The following is an 8,641-nucleotide window of genomic DNA, read 5'->3' as shown; positions in this document are numbered from 1 at the left end:
TATTTTGGATTTTTCGCTGGGGTGACCCCCATAGGGAGGTGGCTAAAGAAATTTTCAAATAGTAATTATCATCATCAACTTGTTAACCCAATTATTCTTCATTGTTTTTTTGTTAGTAAACTCCTGTGATTACTCTTGACTTAATAGGGATGCTCTCTTTGATGATCCATCAATAAGTAGTTGAGTAACTTGTCAATACTTGTTAGTGATTCCGTTGTTTTCATAGGTCCATGTTACCTGTTGTGTGTGACTTGACTTGTTACTAATAAGTGCTTTATCGAAGCGAGTCTAAAAGTGCAACCAGCATAGTGTGGCAAACTTGCAATTGAATATCAAACAGTTGAATTACAGGAGTAATATTTTGTACAAATAACATTTGTTAAGCTTTTTTTATCAAGAGGGTAGATAAATGGCAAGATTCACCTACACTAATACTTGTGTTGCATTAAATTAACAGATATATATCATGATGTAACACATTAAATGAAAAAGTGGTAGAAATTAATTATAGATAGAAATTAAGCCAAACTCTAGTTTTATTATGGACAGATATAGTTACAAAGGATATTGCATTCAAATCACAGGACACAGACACAGTGTTGGCTCAAACATCCTTTTGCAAAAGGAATGTCTAAAGAAAACTACTCAAACTTCAATGTTATAAACCCACACATCTATGTGTCATGGTGCATTTGAAAAATTTTCTCTCCTCCTCCCCTGCTGCCCACAGTGATTTCTGTTTTTCCTGTCGGCGATCTCTCTTTTACAAAAGGCCAGAATACTCCCCAAATAAGAAGTTGACGATTAAATTGCAAATGAATTTGCCATAAATTAGTTAAAGTTTGTTATCCTGACAAAGTTCAGATTTGTGGAGAAACTGTTGGACAAATCTACCTCTCCAGTTAAGCAAATACGAACCTAAAATAAACATAATAGAGACACTGTCAAGACTTGTGGTTTTCATTTATAACAGAACAAAGCATTAACAATGAAGATGATCAATGTTCGTCAAGGAACTACAATTACATTTTAAAATATGTAGAATTGAAAGGAAAATAAAACACATTAAATACTAAATCAGTAAAACTCACCGTGAGTCGTGACTGACAACCATGAAAAAATGGCAGTAATGGTAACACACAAATCAATCTTCGTAGCGAGTTAGGCAACGGTTTGATAATTTCTGCATGTTCTGAATGTGTTTTACTTTCTACTTCGCTCAATTCTGACTCTTAATGTGGTAGCTGCAATGAAATCCACTATTAGACTTCATGGTTGTCATTGAAAAGCTGGTGGAAATAAATATAATGTATTTGAATAAATTCAGTACACAGATTTATTTTAGAAAACATTTATCCTGGACTCTTAGTAACTCTGAGGCTAAAATAAAATATTGTATCTTTATAGCAGCATAAGTAATTTAATACATGCAGAAAGAACATGAAAAGAAGAGAAAGCATGTCTTGAATTGCATACATGCACTAGTTTATACCATACATGTAAAAAAATGAGCAAAAATGACAATGGTTCAACTTTCTAGCATGCTTGATGTATAATATACTTTCAATTTGCATAAAAAACAATTCTCACACTTACTTATGGTGATGCCATGAGGGTCAAAAAGAAAAAACTCAAGGCCCAGTAGGAGTCATTGTAAATTAAAATAGTTCACCACGAGTAAATGTATGATTTAGGTTCAATTACAAGCCATTGATGAAACTAGTGATTTATCTACATTAAAACTGTAAGATAACCAGTTAGAAACTATAACCAAAGATATGAAACTAAGCTTTCCATGGTTGCTACAAATTCATTTGAAATTCATGTGCCAAAGAGGGACATAAAAAGCTCACTAAATTATGTTTGATAGTCCACAGCATTAACTGAAGCAATTTTGAGTAGCATCTTTAACAAGCACTTTCCCAACACAATTGATGACAAAATCACTAGTTTTGCTAAAACAGCAGGTTTCTAAATACAGCATGATACTTGAAAATAGACTAGAGTAAATAATAACATATAAATCTACAGGAGAGACTACTCATGAACAAAAATTATGTAAAATTAAACTGAGGGTGGGAGAAAAACACTGTCGTTGTGTTAGGAAGAAAGGCACTTCAGGCTTCAACAAAATTCCCTTGCATGACAGAGCTAACATAGATTAGGAACAGAAAGAGTACCTCTCTGTTTTAGCCAACATTGCTATTTCTCCTTCTGATCCGCTCCTGACAGAAAGAGATATTGCTGCTCCCATCTTTGTGCAAGCCATCAATTACACTTGAAGCCCTTATTAGATCTGCAAACAAGGTAGAGATAAAGTAAGCCACCAAATCTGGTAGATAAACTGGTAAGCAACTAAACATATGGTATCCGAAAAACAAAATTTAGCATAAAAACCCCCATAGAGATACTGTGTTAAACTTGATGGTGTTCAATTATTATAGGAGAAAGCAACTAACTAGAAGCAACAGAGTTAGGCTTGGATGAGATCTTAACACACTGACAAGTGCTTAGGGGCAAATAAAACCTAGATTAGCCTCTAAATAATTAGAACATACTACATGATGATATTTTTCTAAAGGTAATCCTAATTGACTGACCACCAACGAGAATAGCCGCATTACAATGATCTATGCTACTGCAACGTGTTAGGCAAGTTATTTTTCTTGTAATAGACTCAAGCTGATAAATAGAGTAAAAATATACACACAATATAAGAACACTATTATTCATGTGATAAAATGGGACAAATTTAATATTACAATTTTGATGGTCCACGGTATTAACTACAGGTATAAGCCAACATCTTTTGAAATATCCTTCCCAACACAACATGCCAAAATCACATATATTTTAAAAAACTGAAAAAGGTTTATATAAGAAGCTGTTTGTTATACATGACAGGGAAAAAGTTCTAATTGACTAAAGTAAGGAAAAAATATCAAGTCAAGACAGTTAGATAAACACAAAAATATGGAAATGCATAAATGAATGATATGTATTAGACTAGTAGAATAGTGAAGAATCTAAACCATGGTAAAAATGTTTGATACAGTCAATGCATTAAAATATATATGAAGTCATATAGACAAAAAGAACACCTAACATATTTGGAGTCTGTGGTGTTTTCTCCTTTCATCTGTTCCTGAACAAAAAAACAATTACTGGACTTGGTGGCAGATTATGAGGTGATTTTGACTTCTTACGATAGCAAGATAAGGAAGAAGCAGGTGTGACACAAAATACAATTCTATGATTAAATAAATGAGTTAGTACTAAGCTATAATATTGTATTTTGATGTTACTACAGAAATTCACAATAGATGATGATAACATAATATGAAAGAAACAAAAAGAGAAATATTTCAAAGACTCACCCGAACAAAACTCATGTGATCAATTCTTCATCAATAACTATGGAGGGAATGTGAGCAATCTTACGCCACTCTTTCCCCCGCTTTTTCCGCAAACTTGTTTCCAGTAATGGACAGCGAGTCACACTAAGTACTGAAAGAGAGGAAGGAAATCCTTTCTTTGGTAACGACTTGAGTTTGGGCGCGTTAATAATCTCAAGGTTTTGGAGAGAAGTGAGATGTTGAAGCCACCTCTCATCAATGCTGGTATCATTAAGACCACAAATGCATAGTTTCACAAGCGTTTTAGGTAGCAATGGCCCCATCAGTGTGTTCACCATATCATCGCCGTTAATTCGCAACTCCGAGAGACAAGTGAGATGTTCCCAAGTTGGCTCATTATTCCACATAATCCCACCAACAGGGCCAACAGACAATTTCTGTAAACTGCTAGGTAACTCATCTATGACAAAAGATTGAAGATTTGGTAGATTATCAATTTCCATTTCTTGAAGTCCAGCTAGATTGTTCATTGCTTCTGGCAATGAAAGAAGTTTCTCACACTTCCACAGTGCAATATAAACGAGGTTTGGAGTTGCCAATTCACCTGGGAGAAATGACTCCAGTTCATTACAATTCCATATTTTGATGCTTCTAAGAAATGAGAGAGTCTTTTCTGACTCGTTTTCTGCACTTAATATCGATTTCAAATTTATACAACCTTCAATAAACAGACTCTTGAGGACAGGGAGAGTACCTAAGGTAAATGATATCATTGCATTACAGCTATAAGATATTTTCAATTCCTCAAGCGATGTATAATTATGTAAGTTATCGTGAGGAAGGAATTCTAGATTCTCACAGTTACTGATTATGAGAAGCTTCAAGGTTTTTGGTAGACCGTCTGTTGGGAACGACATCAAAGATGGAAAACCGTCTATGGTCAGCTGTTGAAGAGAATTCAGAGGGAACATCAGTTGCCCAAATACATGATCAGATAATGGAATTGATTGCACCAATAAAGGACATTCTCTTAACTCAAGTTCAGTTAAGAAAGGAAAATTTTCAGTTATGTTTCCGACTATCAGTTTCGGGCACTTTCTTAGAGATAACATTTCTAAATTAGGAAACGTTGTAGTCATACCTCCAATCAAGTCCCATTTCTTCCACTCTTGCATATTCTCAAAGTGTAGACTCTCCAAAGAGGGAAATGGTTGAAATGAAGAGCCACCACTTCCATAGAACTCAATACCAATTGTCTCCACTGATTGCATCCCTTCAATAATGAGTTCTTTCAAATTACCCAATTTTCCAACGGGTGGAAGCCATAAACAATCATTACAATTCAAGATTCTTAAATACACCATGTTGCCAAATAAAGAATCACCCAACCAATTTGGAAAGCTGATTCCACCATAGCCTTTGATGGTGAGACTTTTCAAATTCGTCGAGGGTTGCAACTTTTCAAGTACAAGAATTTGTGAATCTAAAAAAGTACTACCAAGATCCCATTCCAAAGATAACTCGTGTATTTGTTCTTTCATCTTTATATTGGCTCGATCTACTTCAATGGGGTCATTAACATTTTGTAGCTGGGAGATTGAAAGTTTTCCACGAAGGTGGGGAAGTTTTCCTAGCTCTGCAATATTCAATCCACCATTATGTTTGCTGACAACAAAGTCGGACAAAGTGTGGAGATTTTATAGTTTGGCTATTTGTACGGGCATCTCTCTCAATGCGGTGTTACTAACGTCAAGGTACCGCAGATTAATCAATTTTCCCATGTCCTCTGGCAATTCAAAGAACCTTCTACAGCCTGCCAACAACAAGAACTGCAGATGGTAAAGCTTGCATGTTTCAGAAGGGAGCCTTTCAATATTAGTGTGAGAAAGATTTAAGTACCGCAGGTCTAACAAATTTCCAATAGACTTGGGAACCTTGGTGATACTCTTGTAGCTTGACAGAGACAGCATGCGTAATTGTTTCATTCTTGGCAGCAAGTCATGCACTACCTTGTTTGATAGCAAACCAAGAGGCAGTTGTTCTTGTAATGGGAATGCTAGAAAGGTACGCAGACCTTTTACTCCGTATAATTTATCAAATTTATCATATGAATCATATGTCCCTCTATTGTATGAGAAATTTTGCATCCTATCGTCTAGGTTATGTTTGTCCATACCGATACAGTATGAAGAAGAAACCTCTGTAGCTAAATCATGGACGAAGTTGTGCATTCCAAAGTTTCTTTCCTCATCACCAATAGATCGCCGATGTATCAATGACCTATAAACTAGTTCATCAAAGTATTCTTCTCCAACTTTTTCTTGATTTTTGGACGATGATTCTAGTAAACCCGCTGCAATCCACAACTGAACTACCATCTTTTTTTCTAAGATGGACTTCTTTGGAAAAATTGAACAATATTGAAGACACTGTTTTAAAGGATGAGAAAGGCAATGGTAGCTCAATTTGAGAGAAGCTAGCACATCATAAGCTGTTTTCTGAAGGTGACCTTGTCGCACATAATTTCTATCAGATGGGTTCAATGAAATGCGAAGAAGAGCCCCATGTTCTACAGCAGCTAATGGTAAACCATCACATATTTTTGCAACTTCTCTGCCAATTGTTTCTCGCATTTCTTTTTCAAATGTGCCAATTTCTTCTAGATAGTGTTGTTGATGGTAGTCATTTTCTCCAAATGCATGTTCGTCAAGTAAAGTCCAACAATCTTCAGCTTTTAAGGGTCTCAAATAGTGGAGAGAAAGAAAGGTTTTCATGGATATTGCAACTCTTTCATCTCGTGTTGTGACAATGATTCTACTTTGTGTTTCCCCGGCATTAAAGATATTTATCAATAATGTCCAATTGACAGATCTTGCATCCCATACACCATCCAATACCAGCAAAAAATTTGGGTAAATGGCATTACTGGTTGTTGTTGTTGTTGTTTTTGAAGTAATAGATTCAAGAATGTTTTCAAAAACCCTCCAATCATTAACAACATTTGAGACATCTGCCCACACTTTTAACTTAAAATTTTCCTTGACTTGTGGATCATTGTAAAGGTACTTAGCAAGGGATGTTTTACCAATCCCTCCCATACCAACAATGGAAATCACTCTTATTTTACTATCACTAGACAACAAAAGATGTTTAAGCTTCTCAACATCAGAGTCTCTTCCATAAATAGAAGATTCATCATCACCAAGTTGTTTTCCTGAACCTAAGCCTTGTAATATTTGAATTAAATTTTCCGCTTTAGACTTAATCAGTGCAATGAAAAAACTTAAACGAGAATTAATTTTGTTCTGCTTATCGGTATGATCATACCGTAAAAAATGGCTTTCGTCAAGGAAATAGGCAACTTCGAAAACAACATGTCTTATGAAATTGAGCGACTTGTTGTTAGCTTGAGTGGGGATGAGTTTCTTGTTAGCATAATAAAGCATATCTTGAAGATCCACCAGTGTTTTCTCCAAGAGTGAAACGTTACTATTCGTGCTTCGGATTCGGATAGAACCAATCTTTTTTAACAACAGCTTCACAGAGTTTGAGAGTGAGGCGAGTGTTTCTCTCTGAATGGACTCCATCAGTTGCTTTGTTTGTAAGAAAAGTTTTGCAACTCTTTCCTTTCGCTGGTCAAGTATTAAATAACAAAATATGAAATGGTTTTATTTTTTAACTAAAAATATAGGAGAACGAGAAGAACAAAAAAGTATGATTTAAAATGACAATAACTTCCATTTTATATTTTCTTATATATATATGGTTGGTAGCACATACCCTTCAGCTGAATCAAAGGTTCGATGATTACAATGAGAGAGGTCCTTTATTATATTATATTAGTAATTAGTAATAGTGGGAATAGAGTATCCAATTCCATTGTGTATTCACAACTTATGTCAAATATGGTACATCTTAGTGTAATGTTACTCATGCATGGGTTTACAAAACTCATTTTTAGATAGGACAAATTCTATGATCCTATATGTGAAACTCTTTTAAAGTGTTATCTGTTGGACTTGTTTCGGTTTTGCTCCTTTTGTTAGAGTTTTCTTTTTGGGAAGTATACACCTAACCTAGAATAATTAAAAGATCAGCCGGCAATGATATTCTTGTTTTTCATTAAATCTGTTTTTATTAAATGAGACAAAATAATAAAGTTTAAGAGTGGCAAAACGAGTCTGACCCGTTGGGCATGCCCGTTTTGTCGGCATTTTTGTGCGGGACGGGCCAAGGTTTTAAGCCCTCGTCCTCTAATGCGACCGTCTCGCTCCGCCCTATTTTTTATGCGGGCTTTTGCGGGCATGCGTAATAACATAAATTTTTCATTTTTGACTTAAAAAGTGCAGTGCCCGCGGATTTAGCCCGCCCCTCCTTCAGTTTTCTACGGGGAGGGCCAAGATTTTAGGCTTGCATTCTCAACTATGACCGCCCTGCCCCGTCTTATTTTTTTGCGAGACGGGTCTAAACGAGGCGGGCATGCCCGTTTTCCAACCCTAATAAAGTTCAAAGTTTAGATGTTTTAATTTATTATTTAAATTCACAAATGGACACGAGACAGGTAAAAGAAGAATAAAATTGGAGTCCCTTTGGATTGAGATTTTTAAAACTTAAAAAAAAAAAAAGGTTTTGAAGATAGGCTTTAGAGAATTATATTGACTTTTTAGATTTATTTTAAAATATTGTTTAAAATTAAGATTTTGAATTTTATTATTTTTAAAATTTCAATGTAGTTTTATAGGTTTTTAAGATTTGAAAAAATTCAATTATTTTTTTATCAAATCAAAAAGTAAGGAGGGTTTACACATCAATCACTGCTGAAACTTCTTTTATGGGATTAGATCGAGGTTGCTTCAAAGATCAAAGAAATATTAAATTGTGATTGAAAAATCTGCTGTGAACACTCTTAAACTCCCTATAACCTAACTCCTTAAGAACACCAACAAACTCAAAATAGCTCTATGTGTCTGCATTTATTTTCAAGTCCAAAATTTCTCCTCCTTCATACTGACTATTGTCACTATCAACGAATTCACCACTATGGTGAATTGTTAGATACAAAAACTCATCCATTACACATGAATTAGAACAAACCCTAAATAAGAATCATGCTTTAAAAACCCTATATCAGGACGAACCCTAAAAAAACTATTTCGTAACAATCCCTGATTTAACATACGAAGAAATCCTAGATGCGAACGAACCCTAAAAAAAAGCCCTAAAAAACGCACACCATAATCATGAGATTAGACAAAATAGATGACTAGAGACTAGACAAAAACATG

The 8,641-nt window shown here is 34.9% G+C and overlaps 1 long non-coding RNA gene and 1 pseudogene across 1 annotated transcript; both read right to left on the bottom strand.

Moving 5' to 3' along the window:
* Nucleotides 1–500: 500 nt before the first annotated feature.
* On the bottom strand, nucleotides 501–2,595 carry LOC131656955 (uncharacterized). Its single transcript, XR_009300396.1, has 3 exons — nucleotides 2,181–2,595; nucleotides 1,092–1,244; nucleotides 501–918 (listed from the first exon to the last, which is right to left on the bottom strand). It is a non-coding gene; the product is annotated as an uncharacterized LOC131656955 (long non-coding RNA).
* A 788-nt stretch (nucleotides 2,596–3,383) lies between these two features.
* On the bottom strand, nucleotides 3,384–6,943 carry LOC131656954 (putative disease resistance RPP13-like protein 1; annotated as a pseudogene).
* Nucleotides 6,944–8,641: the final 1,698 nt, after the last annotated feature.

The sequence above is a fragment of the Vicia villosa genome, linkage group LG3 (genome assembly GCF_029867415.1).
Source record: "Vicia villosa cultivar HV-30 ecotype Madison, WI linkage group LG3, Vvil1.0, whole genome shotgun sequence".
Classification (NCBI taxonomy): Eukaryota; Viridiplantae; Streptophyta; class Magnoliopsida; order Fabales; family Fabaceae; genus Vicia; species Vicia villosa.
Note: the sequence above shows the minus strand (reverse complement) of the source record. Positions and strands in the feature narration are given on the sequence as shown.